This window comes from Chiloscyllium plagiosum, unplaced genomic scaffold (genome assembly GCF_037043375.1).
Source record: "Chiloscyllium plagiosum isolate Xiang-an unplaced genomic scaffold, Cpla_swu_hap1 HiC_scaffold_30, whole genome shotgun sequence".
NCBI lineage: Eukaryota > Metazoa > Chordata > Chondrichthyes > Orectolobiformes > Hemiscylliidae > Chiloscyllium > Chiloscyllium plagiosum.
Window position 1 is genome coordinate 47,506,648 of NW_028270168.1, and position 21,402 is coordinate 47,528,049.

A 21,402-nucleotide genomic window follows, 5' to 3' on the forward strand; every position below is an offset into this window, starting at 1 on the left:
AAGGGACTTCTGGCAAATGGGAGACCTTTAAAAGTGAGATGGCTAGAGTTTAAGGACTATATGTTCCTGTGAGGGTGAAGGGCAAGGTTGGCAAGGTTGGCAGGAATAGGGAACCCTGGATGACAAGGAGGTGTGGCTCAGGTACAGGCAGCTGGGATCGAGGCAATCCCTGGAGGTATACAGAGAATACAGGCGTTTACTGAAGAAGGAAATCAGGAGGATATAAAGGAGGCATGAGATAGCCTTGGCAGGGAAGATTAGGGTAAATCCAAAGAGGTTCCTAAAGGACATTAAAGGAAAAAGAATAACTAGAGAGAGAATAGGGCCCCTCAAGGACCATAATGGGCATGTATGTGTAGAACCACAGGAGAGGGGTGAGGTTCTCAATGAATGTTTCTCCTCTGTGTTTACCATGGAGAAAGACATGAAGACTTGGGCACTTGGGGAAGTTAGTGGTGATACCTTGGGGACAGTCCACATCACAGTAGAGGAGGTGGTGGATGTACTAGAATGTATGAAAGTGGATAAATCTCCTGGTCTTGACCAAATATATCCAAGAACACTGCAAAAGAGAAGAAATTGCGGGGACCCTGGCTGATATTTTTATATCATTAGCCACGGGTGAGGTCCCAGAAGATTGGAGGGTAATTAATGTTGTGTCCTAATTCAAGAAGGGCTGCAGAGAAAAACCTGGGAACTATAGACCAGTAAGCCTAACATCTACAGTGGGTAAGTTACTTGAGAAGATTCTGAGAGATAAGATATACATGCATTTGGAAAGACAGGGTTTGATGTCAGCGTAGCTTTATGGATGGGTGATCATGCCTCACAAATTTGTTAGAGTTCTTTGATGGAGTGATCAGGAAGGACGACGGCAGGGCAGGGCAGTAGACGTAGTCTATATGGATTTCAGTAAGGCCTTGGATAAGGTTCCAGATAGTAGGCTGCTCTGGAAGTTTAGATCGCATGGAATTCAAGGGGAGCTTGCAAATTGGACACACAATTGGCTCGATGGTAGGAAGCAGAGGGTAATAGTGGAAGGATGCTCATCGGACTGGGAGACCTGTGACTAGTGGAGTGCCTCAGGGCTTGGTGTTGGGCCCATTACTATTTGTTATCCATATCAATAATTTGGATGAGAATGTACAAGGCATGATTAATTCACAATGACACTAAAATAGGCAGTATTATGGACAGTGAGGAAGATTATCAGAAATTGCAGCAGCACGTTGATCAGCTGGGGGAGTGGGCTGAGAAATGGCAAATGGAGTTTAGTATAGCTAAGTGTGTGGCTTTGCATTTTGGAAAGTCCAATCAAGGTCGGGGTTTCACGGTGAATGGTCGGGCCTGAAGGAGTGTAGTGGAACAGAGGGATCTTGGAGTTCAGGTTCACAGTTCTCTGAAAGTGGAGTCACAGGTGGACAGTGCAATGAAGAAGGCTTTTGGCACACTGGCCTTCATCAGTCAGGGCATTGAGTATAGAAGTTGGGAAGTTATATTGCAGTTACACAGGACATTGGTGAGGTTGAACTTGGAGTATTGTGTTCAGGTTTGGTTACCATGCTATAGGAATAATGTTATTAAACTGGAAATGGTGCAGAAGAAATTTACAAGGGTGTTGCCTGGACTCAACTGGGCGACTGTCTGTGTGGAGTTTGCACATTCTCCCCGTGTCTGCGTGGGTTTCTGCTGGGTATTCCAGTTTCCTCCCACAATCCACAGATGTGCAGGTTAGGTGGATTGGACGTGCTAAATTGCCCATAGTGTCCAGGGGTGTGTAGGTTAGATGCATTAACCAGGGGTAAATGTCAAGTAATAGGATAGGGGAATGGGTCTGGATGGGTTACTCTTTGAAGGACTGGTGTAGACTTGTTGGGCCAAAGGGCCCGTTTCCACACTGTAGGGATTCTGTGATTCTATGGTACAATAATCAAGCTAGGACTTTTCTCTTTCGCGCGTATAAGACTGGGAAGGGATCTTATACAAGTATATAAGATCACGAGAAGCATGCACTCAGTCTTTTCCCGAAGATTGGGGAATCTAGGAATAGAGGGTATCAGTTTAAGGTTAGAGGGGAAAGAATAAAAGGGAACCTGAGGGACAATGTTTTTTAGACAGAAGCTAGTACGCATATGGAAGGAGTTGCCAGTGGATGTGGCTGAGGCGGGTACATTAACAACATTTAAAAAGGCATTTGGACAAACACATGAATAGGAAAGGTTTAGAAGGATGTGAACCAAGTGCAGGGAAATGGGGTTGGTGTGGAAGGATATTTTGGTCGGCATAGACCAATGGGCCTATCCCGTGCATAAGCCCATTCCTGATGAAGGGCTTATAGCCGAAACGCGACTCTCCTGCTCCTCAGATGCTGCCTGACCTGCTGTGCTTTTCCAGCACCACACCTTTCGATTCTGTGCTGTCGGACCCCATGACGTACAGAACTTAATCAAAAAGGCTAATGGAATACTGAACTTTACACCGAATGTATTGCAATATAATGGTAATTGTATTTTCCCGAGAATGTCAGATTTCAAGATGACGGGGGTGCATTTTTAAAGTGAGGAGAGAGATTTTAAAAAGATATGAGGGGCAGTTTTTTTTTACACAGAACGTGGTTCGCTTGTGGAATGATCTTCTCGAGGAAGCGGTCAATGTAGTACATTTACACGTTTAAAAGATATTTGGATAAGTACATGAATAGCAAAGGTTTGAAGGGATATGAGCCAGGAGCAGACAGGTGGCACTAGTTTAGTTTGGGATTATGTTCGGCATGGACTGGTTGGACTCGAGGGTCTGTTTCTGAACTGTATGACTGTATGACAAGATATAGAAGGTCTATTCTGGAGGTCATAAATGAGAGAGCTGGGCATTTATATGTACACAAGGCATTATAAGTGGTGGTGAAAATATGTTGCTGGAAAAGCGCAGCAGGTCAGGTAGCATCCAAGGAGCAGGAGAATCGACGTTTCGGGCATGTGCCCTTCTTCAGGAATGCCCGAAACGTCAATTCTCCTGCTCCTTGGATGCTGCCTGACCTGCTGCGCTTTTCCAGCAACACATTTTCAGCTCTGATCTCCAGCATCTGCAGTCCTCACTTTCTCCCATTATAAGTGGTGGGACAATTTGAGGGAACTGTTAAGGAAGCATATAGCATTCCATGTTCCATTCATAGGGACATAGAGTTCAAGAGCAGGGAGAGTGCAATGACCTTATATATTGGTTAAACCTCATCTGGATTACTGTGTACTGTTGCGGGTGCCACATAATAGGATGAATGCACTGGAGAAAAGATTAAAAGATTGGTTGCAGGGATGAGATACTTTAGTTTTGAGGAATGGTGGAGACATTACAACTGTTTTCTTTAGAGAGGAGAAGGCTAAGAGGAGATTTGATAGAAGCTTCCAAAATCAGTAGCGAACTGGACAGAGTGTAGAGACTGTTCCCACTCAGAAAAGGATCGAGAATCAGACAGCACAGATCGAAAGAAGAAATTCTGAGGTGGGAATGTCCTTTGTTCACACAACAAGCAGGTGGAGTTCAGAATACACTGCCTGAAAGTGTGGTGGGGGCTGGTTCAATTGACACAATGAAGAGGGCCTTGGATGGGTATGGAAATAGAAATAATGTGTAAAGTTGTGCAGAAAACCAGGCAATTGGTACTAAGTCAGAATACTTCGAGAGCCAGCACAGAAACTAAGGGCCGAATAGCCTCTTCCTGCATGATAACAATTCTGTGGTTCTCTGCAGACATCCTTCAGCTGTATAAAGTCCTGGTTAAACCACAGCTGGATTTAGTGGGAGGAGCTTCGGCACCACACTTTATGAAGGATTAAATTGGTTAAAGGATGAGTTAATTAAAGATTTTAAGTTGTTTAGGGCAACTGATAGGTAGACAGAGAAAAACAATACCCACAGGCTGGAAATCCAGGGTATCAATATCAGCCTTTCACAAATAAAATTTGCAAACACCTCCACACTTCTCCAAAGGATGGTAAACATTCAGAAATCTCTCTCACAAATGGGAATTTTATATCAGAGATTGATAGATATTTGCCAATCCAAGGTATCAGAAGGACACGGTGCAAAAGCAGGTATTTAGAGCTACATCACAAAGCAGCCATGAGCTCGCTGAAAGGTACAACAGGTTCAAGGGACTAAACGGGCCAGTCACCTTCCTCCAGGTGGTTCCTTAAGTCAAGCCTAGAAATCCGATCAGTGGGACTGGTGGAGCAATGGACAGGGAGATCAGGTTTGCTATTCCTCCCTAAAATCTCTTGCTTTCTCCAGTAACAAGAACATCAATCTTTCTCAGCTGTCCATGCTTTTCTTGCCCTGTTGACCAGCAAAGCATTGATTTTTTTTTTTCAGACCTGCCGTCCCTCCTCCGTACTGGGTGAATCCCCTCTTTATTCTTATTTTTTTTTGAAGACATTCCTGTTTTTTTTTTATTATTTATTTCTTTTTTTCTTTTTTTTTCTTTAACCCCCACACTACCACCTAAGTGCGGTAGTGCTTATTTTATCCCCAGCACCCATGGTGTGTGTGTGCAGGTGGGAGACACAGTGAAAGACAAAGCATTGATAACACCTGCTGCTGTTTGTTAGTTACTTCTCTGCATGACAGGTTGAATTGAATTGAATTGAACTGAACTTATTGTCACGTGTACCGAGGCACAGTGAAAAGCTTTGTCTTGCGAGCAACACAGGCAGCTCACAGAGTTAAGTGGCATAGATAGTAAATAATAGGTAAACAGCGGCAAAAACAAAAACACAGGTACAGGTGAATGTTGAGAGTTTGTGAGTCCATTCAGTATTCTAACAACAGTAGGGTAGAAACTGTTCTTAAACCGGCTGGTGCGTGTGTTCAGGCTTCTGTACCTTCTCCCCGATGGTAGAGGTTGTTGAAAAACATTGCCAGGGTGGGATGGGTCTTTGAGAATGCTGGCGGCCTTTCCTTGACAGTGGGCCTGGTGGATGGATTCAATAGACGGGAGGTTGGCCTTTGTGATTGTCCGGGCCGAGTTCAACACTCTCTGTAACCATCTCCGATCTTGAATGATACAGTTGCCATACCAGGTAGTCATACATCCAGACCGAATGCTTGGGGTCCCTCATGGATATTGTGAGGGATTTTCAAACTGACAGCTAGCTGGCTGCTTGCATACAACCAAGACAGGCTTCAAATGAACCTCTTGGTTCATCCCAGACTGTCTAGAAGACTGTGACACTGAGTCAGGGACCTGTGTGCAGACTGGAGAAAGTGAGGACTGCAGATGCTGGAGATCAGAGCTGAAAGGATTCCTGAAGAAGGGCTCATGCCCGAAACGTCGATTCTCCTGTTCCTTGGATGCTGCCTGACCTGCTGCACTTTTCCAGCAACACATTTTCACCTGTGTGCAGACTGTAAATCATGCTGGAGTCAGTGTGCTTCAGAATAAGGTGTCTGCCCTCCACAAGGGGACGTATTTAAAAATAAAGTCCATTTAATCTGTTCTCAATTCATTTGGGAATCTCCATTCCTTTTTCAGTTGCACTGTTCTCAACCCACGCATCTGCTATCATTTGGGAGGAACAGAAGCTGAGGTAGGGGCAATCTATTCCTAATTTATTTGTCAAAGTAATAGCCTTTGGCAGGAAGACTGTGCAATGGCAATATTAAACCTAGCAGGAGAATCAACATTCATTTCTGTCTTATTAATCACAGATTTGTTTGGGAAACATTGGAAGTGACAGGAATTGGAAAGATTTAATGCAAATATCATTTGGTGATAGAAGATGTCAATCGCGTTTGGAACAAAAAGTATTTACAGATTGGGTTTAACAACTTGTGAATCTCTCTAGCGTCAAACACCTGCAGGTAAACAAATTAATGTTCTGCACTGGGCTTGTGAATCTGCAGCGTACAATGCAAACTTGGCTGAAAGTTATCTATGTCAATCTATCAGTGTTGATGTCTAACCTCTAACCTGCTCAATACTCAGCCGTCCACACACAATTACGCAACTCAAGTTCAAGAGTGCACCTTTAATCCTGAGTCAATAGCATCTGCTGCCTGCTGGTTTGCACTTCAGTTAGAATAAAACAGGCAGCTGCAGATTATCTGCCAGTCAGTTCTAGGAGATGAACTGGAATACTAAGAGGGGTCAAGATCTCTCAAAGAAAATGTCAGTGCTGATCATCAGCAGCCTCTCTGGCTAACTCTTGTTGTTTTCTAGAGGTACACTGCACAGTACTGCACACCGAGGTTAGGCAACACAGCAAGCCAGCCTGACGCAGCACTAGTAAAGCCAGTATTTCATCAAGCAGCAAGTCTGCAGTATGACCAGGTTACATTGTGTCATAGGCAGTGCCTACACCCTCATAACACAATCTATTTACCCATTGTGTCAAGCACACCTCTGTGTATTTGGTTTACATTGGCCCTAGAGAATGGTTCTCATAATTTTGCCCCACATAATTCTGTGTATACAGTTTTAAAGACCCTCCCATCTTGTCCAAACCTGAATACTGTTTGCAACTGACAGGTAATGAAGGGCATGAAGGGCAAGAGTCAGTCAGAAGGTGCTCAATGGTGAATCACAACAGCATGAGGCTGGTACAATTGCAACATTTAAAAGGCATCTGGATGGGTATATGAATAGGAGGGAGTTGGAGGGATATGGGACGGGTGCTGGCAGGTGGAACTAGATTGGATTGGGATATCTGGTCGGCTTGGACAGGTTGGACTGAAGGGTCTGTTTCCGTGCTGTACATCTCTATGACTATGAATAACTGAACATGAGGGGGACAAATAACGTACTGGGAAATACACATCAAACGATAGCATTACCGTAGTGGAAGGCAAGGCTGAGGTAGGGGAGCAGGCTACTGCCTAGAATGTCTGATCATAGGAATTTACAGCACAGCAGGAGTCCATTTGGTCCATCACATCTGTGCCAGCCATAAAATAACTAGCTAACTTACTCTAACTTTCTAATCTTCATCTGTGGTCTTGCCAGACTTCAAATTCATCTCCACAAGTGGGAGATGATGGCGTATGATATATCATTGGATTAGTAATCCAGAACCCCTGGCTAATGATCTAAAATCATGGGGGTTCAAGTCCCACCATCACAGATGGCTAAATTTAGAATTTTGAGAAAATTCCAACGAAAACCATTGTCACTGTTGTTATAAAAACTCAGCTAGTTTAAAAGAAATCGGTCAGGGAAGGAAATCTGCCATCCTTACCTGGTCTGGCCTACATGTGACAAAATGACCCACAGAACTTTTAACTGGACAATAAATGTTGAACCAGCCAGCAATCTACACAATCCCATGAACAAGTAAAACTAAACACTTGAAAAGAGTGTGTGTCTGAATCATCCTTTTAGACAGTGACTTCTCCACCACCCACCAAATGAAAAGAAAATATAACTCTCTTCTAATCATTCACTGAGTAGCTTTAAGTCCATGCTCAGGGAAATGGACTGTTCTCATAATTTTGTGTATACAGTTTTCAAAAACCCTCCCATCTGCTCTGGTCCGAAAAAACAAATTCCAGCTTATCCAGTGTTTCCTCACAGCCAAACATTTTTCATCCTAGCCACAGCCATTCAGTGACATCTTGACAGGATCCAAGAATCATATCTGCAGCTGCACACACACCCAATATCATCGGTTTTCTGGCCTCATCCTGCTGCACAGCCCCTGGTTCCATGAACCTGACTGTGGCTGCACTCCCAGAGGTGGAAATGTGTTGCTGGAAAAGCGCAGCAGGTCAGGCAGCATCTAGGGAACAGGAGAATCGACGTTTCGGGCATTAGCCCTTCTTCAATCTCACCATGAAAACTGGAGAGAGAGAGAGAGAGAGAGAGAGAGAGCAGGTTGTGCTTATGGGATTTCTGGACAACTGCCTTGTCTTCCTTGCTGCCTGGACAATCTGAAGCAAAGGGATGACCTCTTCCAGAAATGTGTTACAGACATCTATAAGGCACAAGTCAAGAGTGTGGGGGAATACTCCCCACCTGCCTGGATGAGTGCAGGTCTATCAACACTCAAGAAGCTTATTAGCATCCAGGACAAAGCAGCCCACTTGATTGGCACCACATCCACTCGCTCCCTCACCAACGCTCAGCAGCAGCAGCAGTGTGTACTATCTACAAGATGCCCTGAAGTACCTTAGATAGGACCTTCAAAAACCACTTCTATATAGAAGACAAGGTCAGCAGACACACAAGAACACCACCACCTGCAAATTCCCCTCCAAGCCACCCACTATCCTGACTTGGAAATATATCATCGTTCCTTCAGTATCACTGGTCAAATCCTAGAATTCCCTTCCTAAGGGCATTGTGGGTCTACCTACAGCATATGGACTGCAGCAGCTCACCACCACCTTCTCAAAAGGCAACTAGGGATGGGCATTAAATGCCAGCTCAGCCATGGGCCACATCCCACGAATGATTAATTTTCTAAACATTACACCTGGTTAATTGAAGTGTAAGTGCTTATGGACTTCACAATTACTGCAGAACACTCACATGGCTGAGAAGATAATTTTGTATTTATTGTGTGACAAATTTTTCTGTAGTGGAAAAACAATTTTGAAAATTGTTCAAGGGGCAGCACGGTCGCTCAGTGGTTAGCACCATTGCCTCACAGCACCAGGGACCTGCGTTCGATTCCTGTCTCAGGCGACTGCCTGTGTGGAGTTTTCACATTCTCCCTGTGTCTGTGTGGGTTTCCTCTGGGTACTCCGGTTTCCTCCCACACTCCAAAGATGTGCAGGTCAGGTGAATTGGCCATGCTAAATTGCCCATAGTGATAGGTGCATTAGTCAGAGGGAAGTGGGTCTGGGTGGGTTACTCTTCGGAGGGTCAGTGTGAACATGTTGGGCCAAAGGGCCTGTTTCCACACTGTAGGGAATCTAAAAAAAACATGTTACTCCCTCAGCCTCCTGGACACAGCTCAGAGATATCAGCTGCTGCTCAAACTCTGAAATCCAGAGCTCGCACTCCCTCAGCTGACAACACATTTTGAATGTGGGGTTGTCCAGGATATGAGTTGTACCCTGATGTGGACTGCGCATAGAATGTTGCCATGCATTGGGCTTGTTTGACAATCTGAAAGAGACAATGAGTTAATTCCATTCTGCCAGTCTTTCGGTGGGAGCCCTGAAAATCTTTGTTCTCTACATGTCCCCAAATCCCTTTTCCCAACTACATTGGACAATGCAATTAGATCACAACAGCACTTTGGTGAGCACTTTGGGGACAGTGACCACAATTCGGTGACTTTTACTCTAGTGATGGAGAGGGATAAGTGTGCATTGCAGGGCAAGAGTTATAGCTGGGGGCAGGGAAATTATGATGCAGTGAGGCATGACTTAGGATGCATGGCTTGGAAAGGTAGGCTTCAAGGCAAGGGTGTAATTGATATGTGGAGCTTGTTCAAGGAGCAACTATTGAGTGTCCTTTATAAGTATGTACCTGTCAGGCAGGGAGGAAAGAGTCGTGTGAGGGAGCCGTGGTTTAATAAGGAATTGGAATCCCTTGTTAAATGGAAGAGGGCGGCCTATGTAAAGATGAGGCGTGAAGGTTCAATTGGGGCAATTGAGAGTTATAAGGTAGCCAGGAAGGACCTGAAGAGAGAGCTAAGAGCAGCAAGGAGGGGACATGAAAGGTCCTTAGTTGGTAGGATTAGGGAAAACCCTAAGGCTTTCTATAGGTATGTCAGGAATCAAAGAATGACTAGGGTAGGAATAGGTCCAGTCAAGGATAGTAGTGGGAAGTTGCGTGTGGAGGCTGAAGAGATTGGGGAGACACTGAATGAATACTTTTCATCAGTATTCACTCAGGAGCAGGACATTGTTGCCAATGTGAATACTGAGTCACAATTAAGTAGAATGGATGGCTTTGAGGTATGTAGGGAAGAGGTGTTGGAAATTCTGGAAAGGTGAAAATAGATAAGTCCCCTGGGCCTGATGGCATTTATCCTAGGATTCTCTGGGAAGCAAGGGAGGAGATTGCAGAGCCATTGGCCTTGATTTTTATGTCCTCGTTGTCTACAGGAGTAGTGCCAAAAGACTGGAGGCTAGCAAATGTGGTTCCCTTGTTCAAGAAGGGGAGTAGGGATAACCCTAGTAACTATAGGCCGGTGGGTCTCACTTCTGTTGTGGGCAAAGTCTTAGAGAGAATTGTAAGGGATAGGATTTATGAACACCTGGATCGGAATAATGTGATCAAGGATAGTCAGCATGGTTTTGTGAAGGGCAGGTCGTGCCTCACAAACCTTATTGAATTCTTTGAGAAGGTGACTAAGGAGGTAGACGAGGGGAAAGTGGTAGATGTGGTGTATATGGATTTTAGTAAGGCATTTGATAAGGTTCCCCATGGTAGGCTACTGCAAAAAATACGGAGGTATGGCATTGAGGGTGAGTTGGAGGTTTGGATTAGGAATTGGCTGGCTGGAAGACGACAGAGGGTAGTAGTTGATGGTAAAGGTTCATCTTGGAGTGCCATTACTAGCGGTGTTCCGCAAGGATCTGTTTTGGGACCATTGCTGTTTGTCATTTTTATAAATGACCTGGAGGAGGGGCTAGAAGGTTGGGTGAGCAAGTTTGCGGATGATACGAAAGTCGGAAGAGTTGTTGACAGTGAGGAAGGATGTGGCAGGTTACAGCGGGATATAGATAAGCTGCAGAGCTGGGCAGAAAGGTGGCAAATGGAGTTCAATGTAGCTAAGTGTGAGGTGATTCACTTTGGTAAGAGTAACAAAAAGATGGGGTACTGGGCTAATGGTCGGATACTTGGTAGTGTGGATGAGCAGAGGGATCTTGGTGTCCATGTACACAGATCTTTGAAAGTTGCCACCCAGGTAAATAGTGCGGTGAAGAAGGCATATGGCGTACTGGCTTTTATTGGTAGAGGAATTGAGTTCCGGAGTCCTGAGGTCATGTTGCAGTTGTATAAGACTCTGGTGCGGCCACATCTGGAGTATTGTGTGCAGTTTTGGTCGCCATACTATAGGAAGGATGTGGAGGCACTGGAACGGGTGCAGAGGAGGTTTACCAGGATGTTGCCTGGTATGGTAGGAAGATCGTATGAGGAAAGGCTGAGGCACTTGGGGTTGTTTTCATTGGAGAAAAGAAGGTTTAGGGGTGACTTGATAGAGGTGTACAAGATGATTAGGGGTTTAGATAGGGTTGAACGTGAGAACCTTTTTCCATGTATGGAGTCAGCTATTACGAGGGGGCATAGCTTTAAATTAAGGGGTGGTAGGTATAGGACAGATGTTAGGGGTAGGTTCTTTACTCAGCGAGTCGTGAGTTCATGGAATGCCCTGCCAGTAGCAGTGGTGGACTCTCCCTCTTTATGGGCATTTAAGCGGGCATTGGATAGGCATATGGAAGATAGTGGGCTAGTGTAGGTTAGATGGGCTTGGATCGGCGCAACATCGAGGGCCAAAGGGCCTGTACTGCGCTGTATTCTTCTATGTTCTATATAGCACGGTGGCCCTTGGCTTTGTGCCCATTAGTCTCAATCTATATCCTTCACTAATGACCCTGTTGTTTATGGAAACATCTTCTCACTATCTACTCTACCAAAACTCTTCAGGATTTTAAACTTTCCTATTAAATTTATTTAGATTCTCTACAGTGTGGAAACAGGCCCTTCAGCCCAACAAGTCCACACCGACCCTCCGAAGAGTAACCCACCCAGACCCATTTCCCTCTGACTAATGCACCAGACACTATGGGCAATTTCGCATGGCCAATTCACCTGATCTGCACATCTTTGGACTGTGGGAGGAAACTGGAGCACCCAGAGGAAACCCACGCAGACACGGGGAGAACGTGCAAACTCCACACAGTCACCCGAGACTGGAATCAAACCTGGGACCCTAGTGCTGTGAAGCAGCAGTGCTAACCACTGAGCCACTGTGCCACCCTTTATCTTTCAATAAGGTTTAAAGTGACTTTTGCAGCCAAATGTTTCTCTACTTGGTTACCAACACTACGCAAACCAAATAGAAACCTCTTATTTCAAGTCACAAACTCAAACTTGCCTGTTGCAGTTGAGTGAAGGGGTCTGCCAAACAATAACTGCCTGGCAACATGTCATGTGACAAGTGAGATGTCATCATGATGTGACTGACCAATTGATACATGACCACGCTTCAGAGTGTTCTTCTCTACAATTAACACACCTTACCACTCACAAGATAGCCACTAGATTAATAGCAGGAAGCACTGAGGGAGAAGACAAATGGGAAGGATAAGACTGTACTGCACCAAACCCTGTTTTCAGGCTGTTTGTAGACTCCATGCCTCCTGCAATCTGCAGTCCACATTTAACAAAAGAATCAGGCAATTTGGAAATCACAGTAAAAATAACTCGTTGTGCAGACGAGATTCTATGATCATGTATACTCCAGACATTTTCAGAAGGAAGACTGGCAAGTATTCCACTGAGATAAGATCTGATGAACTAATTCAAAAAACTTAAAGAAAAATCCCTAAAAAGGTGAAATAATATATGCTAGTAACCTTTGTATGCACATCAAACATAAACTTTGTGATTTAAGAACAGGTATTTTTTGTGATTTTAAAAAATAGTTTCCATTTGAGAGTCAGTAAAAGAATAAATCAATGAAAAAAAATCACAAAAGATTGAAATTTGCATTTACCATCTAATTCCAGGGTATAAAAGAGTTCATTCCAAGGGGTAGAGTTTTGACAGAAGTCACTTTAGGACCCACGTTAATGAGGGGTTTGATAGGGCGAACACGAAGAGGCTGTTTGCCCTTGTGGTGAATTTGCAATTAGGATATGGAATTCAACAATAAATGATCTGTCATTGAAGATGGAGCTAAAGATAAAATTCTGCCCTTGGAGTGTTAATAACCTTTGGAATTCTCTCTCCCAGAGAGTGGTAGAGGCTGGGTCATTCAAGGCTGAATTAGACATTTTTGATGCACAATTTGGAGTCAAGGATTATGGACGTGCTGATCAACAAGTGAACTTAAAGCCACAGTTAAATCAGCCATAATCATATTGAATGACAATGGCTTGAGAGGCCAAATGGCCTAGTCTCTCTTACATTTCTAATATTACAATCTGATGTACCTCACTGGCTGTAAGTGCTCTGGTATGTTCCAAATTTGTGAAAGGTACTACATAAATGCAAGTATCTCTTGGCTTTAAATGTGCATGCTGCAAAATCAACAAGATAAAATGAAGGCTCGGGTCTGCGGAAGGGAGCAACATTTTACACAGGCACGTTGGAATGAAGCCATTATTTCAACATTGGTTCGGAGCAGAGCCACACTATCATTAACAGATTACAAAGTCCGTCATTCAAATCAATGTTTTGCAAGTAAACACTGGACTCAATGTTCTGTACTTATCCTGCCTATTCTAGATAGTAAACCTTTTTAAAAAGGTTCTGCCTCTTTAGGAATTACACAAAAAATACGCTTGTCTTCACCTAACAAATAACATTAGAAACAACATCACACCGCATTAATGTGGGCTTCATCATCATCTGCCACAGTATTAACAAGCTCTTTAAAGAGTTTAAGGGCTAGTTGTTCAAAACAGGAGGGTGGGGGTAGATCAGCAAAAAAACCTGCAGATGCTGGAAATCTGAAACAAAGAGCTGGAGAAACTCAGCAGCATAGGTGGTGAGAGAAACGATTTTGAGTTGAATATGACTCTTCTTCAGAAAGATGCAAAGAGTAACTTCAATTTTTGTTTTTATCATAGTAGCTGGCAACGATATCGTTTTTCAGTCTTTCATAGCCGGTGTCAGTATCAAAACACTCCCAGGTCAGATAACAGAACAAGGGGCCCAATTCTTCAATAGCTATGCACTGCAAGTAGCAGCAACTATTAAACAAATGAGAGCCTGCCTGTCCCTTTGCATTTCACCCAGTGTCTGCACTCAAACTCCATTTCAAAAGACCAAAACAACATTGCAAACTGGTTGAAAAAGATCTGAATGCAGCAAGTGACAACAGATCACCTCAGTGACAGAGGGCAGCAGAGCACAGTAAGGAAACTACATAGAACATAGAATAGCACAGCACAGTACTGCGCTTCGGTCCTCAATGTTGTGCTGGCCTTTTATCCTAGTTTGAGCTTAGACTAACCTATACATGTTTCATTGCACTATCATCCATGTGCCTATCCAAGAGTCCCGAATGTATCTGACTCTACTACCACCACTTGCAATGCATTCCACACTCCCACCACTCTCTGAGTAAAGAACCTACCTCTGACATCTCCCCTAACCCTTCCCCAAATCACCATGAAAATATGCACGGTGGCTCAGTGGTTAGCACAGCTGCCTCACAGCACCAGGGACCCAGGTTCAATTTCATCCTTGGGTGACTGTCTGTGTGGAGTTTGCACATTCTCCCCGTGTCTGTGTGGGTTTCCTCTGGGTGCTCTGGTTTCCTCCCACAGTCCAAAGATGTGCAGGTCAGGTGAATTGGTCAGTATCAATTGCCTGTAGTGACGAGTGCTTTAGTCAGAGGGCAATGGGTCTCGTTGAGTTACTCTCCGGAGGATCGGTGTGGACTTGTTGGGCTGAAGGACCTGTTTCCACACTGTAGGGAATCTAATCTAATCATGATTTTAAACCCCTACATTTATGCAATAAAGAAAACATAGTTTCTGACAAGCAATGACAATGCTGCAGCTTTGCACACCTTGTGTCCTCTCACTGACAGTTTCTTTAGGGTTAAGGATTAAGTTGGATGCCTTTCACCAACGCTGGCAATAAAAGATTGAGGGCATCACGTTGTGTGTGTGTGTGTGTGTGTGTGATGGATAGACAGCTGATCCTTATTTCCTGGTTCTGCCAGATTGGAAAAGAGCACAGGACTGGCACTTGGTCTAAAGTGGAAATAACTGAAATGGCCCAGGGCCTATGAACTGTTGCTGGTAACTCTCCCACTTAGGACCAGAGGAACTCCAGAAAATTAAGCAAATAAAAGGTACCAAGAGATTATGGGTCAGATTCCCAGCTCTCCGGGAGGTTTCAGGAATTAAAGACTAATCTCAAGGAATGTAACATTATAAAGCAATTAAAAAGTGTATATATAACTAAAAATTACACACAATTTTTTCTAGTTACGAAACCATTGCATTCGGGGAAAATGGCCAAGTGAACATTTAAATCTGGAAGCAATGTTCCAATATGTTACACCTTGCCATTGGATAAAGTTAATAAAGATTGTTTCGCTGCTTATTTGGAACTGCCCCTTATGCATTAAAATGAAGCTGCTTCCATTGAAATGTTTATGTCTGAAGATTGGTTGCACTGAATGGATTAAGAAGTCTGCTGTATATCCTGTATATTTAAATGCAGTAACATACTGACTAGAGCCTGGTCATTTCCATGGTGAGCCACAATCATAAAACAGGTTCATGACTGGAAATCTCTGATAGTACTCTTGCCAGCTGTAGTTCATTGGTGGCACTGCCATTCTGTTATGAGGTTATGGATTGAGTTTTCACACCAGAAACCTGCGCACAATCTACGTTGGTACTCGAGACTGCCACACTGTCAGAGGCGCAGTCTATAGATGAGACATGAAACAGAGATCCTGTCAGCCCTCTCAGGTGGGCATAACAACCAGACAATGGCACTATTTAACAGAGGAGCTGCTCAGTTCTCCATAATGCCCTGCCCAATAATTGCCACTCAACTAACATTACCATAAACACAGATATTCTGGTCATTATTACATTGCTATTTGTGGGTGCTTGCTGTCCATAAATTTGTGGCCACGTTTCCTCCTTTTTAATAGTGACTTTGCTCCAAAAAGTACTTCACCTTCTGGAATTCACTTTGGGATGTGCCAGGGTGGTGAAAGACGCTATACAAACGCAAGTTCATTCTTAGCTTTACGTGGTAACTCCAGCAACTTTGGAGCCACAGGGCAGTAGGTTTCAGCTTCTTCAGGAGGAGGAGGAGGAATATAGTGAGCAGGGATGTTGGAGAACAAACCAGTAGTGGTAAGGTGACCTCTAGTTGCACTCCTTCAGGCAATCTTCCCACAGCTAATGGCAATAGTCGGATAACAGCTTGCATTGTTTCGGCTAAAGCCAGTAATTCAATCTTGTGGTTTCTGATGACATGCTAAACAAGAAAGGTTCCTGACATGCTCAGAGCAGCTCAATTGAATTCCTTGAGCAGAGTATCCGCAGGTTATGGCTTATATTCAATCAATCAAAGATGGCTGAGGGAATTAGAGAGGGGGAATGGGTGAGGGACGGCATGGGGTGCAACAAGCAGGCAGGGTCAGGTGAAGGCTATCTGTCACCACAGCCCTACCCAAAAGGGATCCAATTCTGGAAAAGCTGTTCATCCTTGAGAAAGAATTGTGTGAAATATAAGCCTCTTTTCCAGATCCTACCACTGGCTGACTTGCCGTGTACTTGCACCATTTTTGGCTTTTATTTTGACTTCCTCTTTCCGGCATTTCCAGTTTGGCTCCTTTGCACTGTTCTGCAAGAGCAGGCAACCCCTCAAGACTCTGGCGAAACAGAGCTGTCATAAAATTGATACTGTGCCTTCTAAATTTATGACATGCAAGCAGACTGTCAGCGCAGCATCCACAGCCAACTCTTCACAGTAGGCAGAGTGAAATTTATTGAAGCAGTCGTAAATCAAACACTGAAACAAAGCAGAACAGGTTGCGGAAATCTGGAGTAAAAGCAGAAAGTGCTGAAAATACTCAGCAGGTCTGTTGGCCTCTGTGGACAGAGTTAACCAGGTCGGCAGCCTTTTATCAGAGCTGCCAGGTGTAGGAAAACTGTGATAACATTACACAGATGTCACACTGAGCTGAAAAATGGTAAATACAACCTGCTTTAGAACATAGAACATAAAACAATACAGCGCAGAACAGGCCCTTCGGCCCTCGATGTTGCACCAACCTGTGAACTCATCTCAGCCCATCCCCCTACACTATCCCATCATCATCCATGTGCTTATCCAAGGATTGTTTAAATCTCCCTAATGTGGCTGAGTAAATGGCATTGGCAGGTAGGGCATTCCACGCCCTTACCACCCTCTGAGTAAAGAACTTGCCTCTGACATCTGTCTTAAATCTATCACCCCTCAATTTGTAGCTATGCCCCCTCGTACAAGCTGACATCATCATCCTAGGAAAAAGACTTTCACTGTCTACCCTATCTAATCCTCTGATCATCTTGTGTGTCTCTAACAAATCCCCTCTTAGCCTTCCTCTTTCCAATGAGAACAGACCCAAGTCTCTCAGCTTTTTCTCATAAGACCTTCCCTCCAGACCAGGTAACATCCTGGTGAATCTCCTCGGCACCTTTTCCAATGCTTCCACATCCTTCCTGTAATGGGGCAACCAGAACTTTACATAATATTCCAAGTGCGGCTGCACAAGCGTTTTGTAAATTTACACAATTTACGACCCTGTCTCTCTCACATTAGCAAAGAGGGGAGGTAAAAACATTGCAATACAGTTCTTTTTCTTTAAGAAAACATGAGACAGGCTAAAATTAAATTTGCAAATAATATGATCGAAATTTACAAATAACAAACTCATGCATGCTCTCTCACTAACGGAACCATTGTCTACAGCTAAAGTCTCCTGGAGTCTGGCTCCGGGTTAGGACATGTCCATCCACTGAGTGCTGGAGGACCTAGAACTGGGGAAGAGGTAGGGATTGCCTAAGGGTGACAAGGAGGAGTGGTCTGGATGGATTCCGGACTGCCCACCACACCCCAAACCATTGAGTTGCTGCTCTCAATAAAACTCCTCTTGGTAGCTGTGGCCATTGTAGTGCAGCATTTGGGACATCTCAAAAATGAAAAGGGAAGCGTACATAAGGTCCAGGCAGCTAAGAACAGAACAGGCCCTGGAGGAATATCGGAAGAGTAAGACCAGTCTTGAAAGAGGAATCAAGTGGGCTAAAAGGGGTCATGAAATAGCTTTAGCGAGCAGAATTAAGAAGAATCCCAAAGCATTTTATTCTTATATAAGAAGCAAGCGGGTAACTAGAGAAAGGATTGGTCCGCTAAAGGATAATAAAGGAAGGCTGTGTTTCGAACCTGAGAGAATGGGTGAGATTCTGAATAATTACTTTGCACTAGTGTTCACTGAGGAGAGGGACATGATGAATGTTGAGATTAGAGATAGAAGTTTGATTACTCTTGATCATGTTGACATAAGTAGGGAAGATGTGTTGGGTAGGCTAGAGGTTATTAAGGTGGGCAAATCCCCAGGACCAGATGGGATCTATCCTAGGTTGCTGAGGGAGGCGAGAGAGGAAATAGCTGGGGCCCTGACAGATATCATTGTAGCATCCTTCAACACAGATGAGATGCCAGAGGACTGGAGGGTTGCTCATGTTGTCCCCCTGTACAAGAAGGGTAGCAGGGATATTCCGGGTAACTACAGACCAGTGAGCCTGACGTCACTGGTGGGAAAGTTCCTGGAGAAGGTACTGAGGGATAAAATCTATTTATATTTGGAAAAGAATGGGCTTATCAGTGATAGGCAACATGGTTTTGTGCTAAGGAGATCGTACCTTACCAACTTAATAGAGTTATTTGAGGAAGTGACCAAGTTGATAGATGAAGGAAGGGCTGTTGGTGTCATATACATGGACTTTAGTAAAGTGTTTGATAAGGTTCCCTATGGTAAACGAATAGAGAAAGTGAAGTCACATGGTATGCAGGGTGTTCGAGCTAGGTGGATAAAGAACTGGTTGAGCAACAGGAGACAGAGAGTCGTAGTTGAATGGAGTTTCTCGAAATGGAGAAAGGTGACCAGTGATGTTCCACAGGGGTCAGTGTTGGGGCCACTGTTGTTTGTGATATACATAAATGATCTAGAAGAGGGCACTGTTGGTACGATCAGCAAGTTTGCAGATGACATGAAGATTGGTGGAGTAGCAGAAAGCATAAGGGACTGTCAAAGAATACAGGAGAATATAAATAGACTGGAGAGTTGGGCAGAGAAGTGACAGATAGAGTTCAATCCAGACAAATGTGAGGTGATGCATTTTGGGAAGTCTAATTCTTGAGCAAATTATACAGTGAACGAAAGGGCCTTGGGAAAAGTTGATGAGCAGAGAGATCTGGGAGTTCAGGTTCATTGTACCCTGAAGGTGGCTGCACAGGTGGATAGAGTGGTCAAGAAGGCATTTGATATGCTTGTCTTCATCGGACGGGGTATTGAGTAAAAGAGCTGGCAGGTCATGTTAAAATTGTACAAGACATTGGTTCGGCCACATTTAGAATACTGTGTACAGTTCTGGTCGCAACATTACCAAAAGGATGTGGACGCTTTGGAGAGGGTGCAGAGAAGGTTTACGAGGATGTTGCCTGGTATGGAAGGTGCTGACTATGAAGAGAGGTTGACTAGGTTAGGTTTGTTTTCACTAGAAAAAAGGAGATTGAGGGGGGATCCTCATGAAGGGTATGGACAGGCTAGATAAAGATAAGCTTTTTCCCAGGGTGAACGAGAGATCATACTTTCAAGATGAGAGGTGAAAGGTTTAAGGGGGATACAAGTGGCAAGTACTTTACACAGAGGGTGGTAGGTGCCTGGAACGTGTTGCCAGCAGAGGTAGTAGAGGCAGGCACGGTAGATTCATTTAAGATGCGTCTGGACAGATGCATGAGTAGGTGGGGAGCAGTGGGATGCAGATGCTTAGGAATTGGGCGACAGGTTTAGATGGTGAATTTGGATCGGCTCAGGCTTGGAGGGCCTGTAAATTTTCTTTGTTCTTTGAAACCTGTCAGTACTTCCCCTGATTGCCACCGCTCTTTTGAGGTGCTATAGGTCACAGGTTTGGAAGGTTCAGTGACTTGGAGACTTGGTGAGTTGCTGCAGTCTGTCACAAATATTGCTGTGGTGGTGGACAGAGTGAATGTTTATTGATGTGGTGCCAATCAGGCTAACAGTTTCAGATGATACTGAGTTTTTCTGAGTGCTGTCAGATGCACTCATCCAGACAGCTGGGGAGTATTCGATCACATTCCTGGTTTGTGGTTTGTAGATGGTGAACAGGCTTTAGTTTATATTTAGATCAACAGAATAGAACTTAAAACTGTAACAGTACTGCCTTTAACTGCAGCAATTAACAGAACAGGAGCTGGGCTTAACTTCCAGTATTCAGCTTCTCTGTCACGGTTTCCTCCCCAAATAAACTAAATCCCTGAGTTTTAGCCTCTCCAGCTGAAAGTTGTTCCAATTATGGTCAACAATTTTTTATAAAACCATACCACTTTGCCCTAGCCATTTTAACACTTTATGTAACTCCTATATTACAGATAAAGAGCTTGTAAAAGCCTCTGGCTCATATATTATCCCGCTATCACTCTGCTATTATATAATAGTTTGCATGTAATTTGCATTAACAGCAGCCTTAAGTTGGAGGATTTCTCAATGTTACTCAATAGCAGCAGAGTTCAAACTGTGCTCAGGAAAACAGAAGATATGTGAATTTTCTTTTAGCTCTTCACAGTGAAATTAGAATTTCCCAAAATGTGTGGGAATCCCCAACAGGTCACCAGAAGAGGAAAAACACTCCATCCACCTTAATTTAGCAATTCCAGAACAACACAGCACTCCCTCCAATACTGTATGAGCACTTTAAAAGAATCCAGAGATTTGACAACAACAACTACTCAGCTTGAAGTCCATTCCAAATACTGATCATTCCCTGTATGAATAACAGCACGTAAGGAAACCAATTTTCCTTTCCTAAAATAAACTATTGAACCAAATAGATCTTTACAAGAATTATTACTTTGAAAATAACAAGCGTGGAATCTAGGGGTTATTCGTTTAGAGTCATTGAGTTGTACAGCATGGAAACACACCCTTCAGTTCAACTCGTCCACATCAGCCAGGTATCCTAAACTGATCTATCCCATTTGTCAGCATTTAGCCCACATCCCTCTAAACCCTTCCTATTCATGTACCTTTTAAATGTAATTGTACCAGCCACCACCACTTCCTCATTCCATACATGTGCCACCCTCTGTGTGAAAAGATTGCCCTTGGGTCTTTTTTTAAATTTATTCCCTCTCACCACCCCACCCTGTGAAAAATACCTTGGCTAATCACCTTATCTATGTGGTCTGAATTTGTTTTTGTCACCTTTATTAGCTTATGCTCCTGTATTTATTTATGAGCTAAATTTAAATTCTCCAGTCGCCATGGTGAGATTTGAACTTGTGTCTCCAGATTGTTGGTCACTGACCTAGTAATGTAAACACAATGCTACTGTTTGAAAGTACAACTCTGCAATATGCTGGGACAGGGTCAGAAGTCAAGTCTTTAGCTTGCTGCCTGAGCCAGACGACTGGCTACAGAGTTGGCAGTGACCTAGAATGAAAATCTTCTATAAAGGGTAAGACCT

The 21,402-nt window shown here is 43.9% G+C and overlaps 1 protein-coding gene across 2 annotated transcripts in view; it reads right to left on the reverse strand.

Annotated features, from left to right (window-relative positions):
• Window positions 1–21,402, reverse strand: part of LOC122563748 (mitogen-activated protein kinase kinase kinase 5) — a 172,836-nt gene that overhangs the window by 93,435 nt on the left and 57,999 nt on the right. The gene's annotated exons all lie outside the window — the stretch shown is intronic.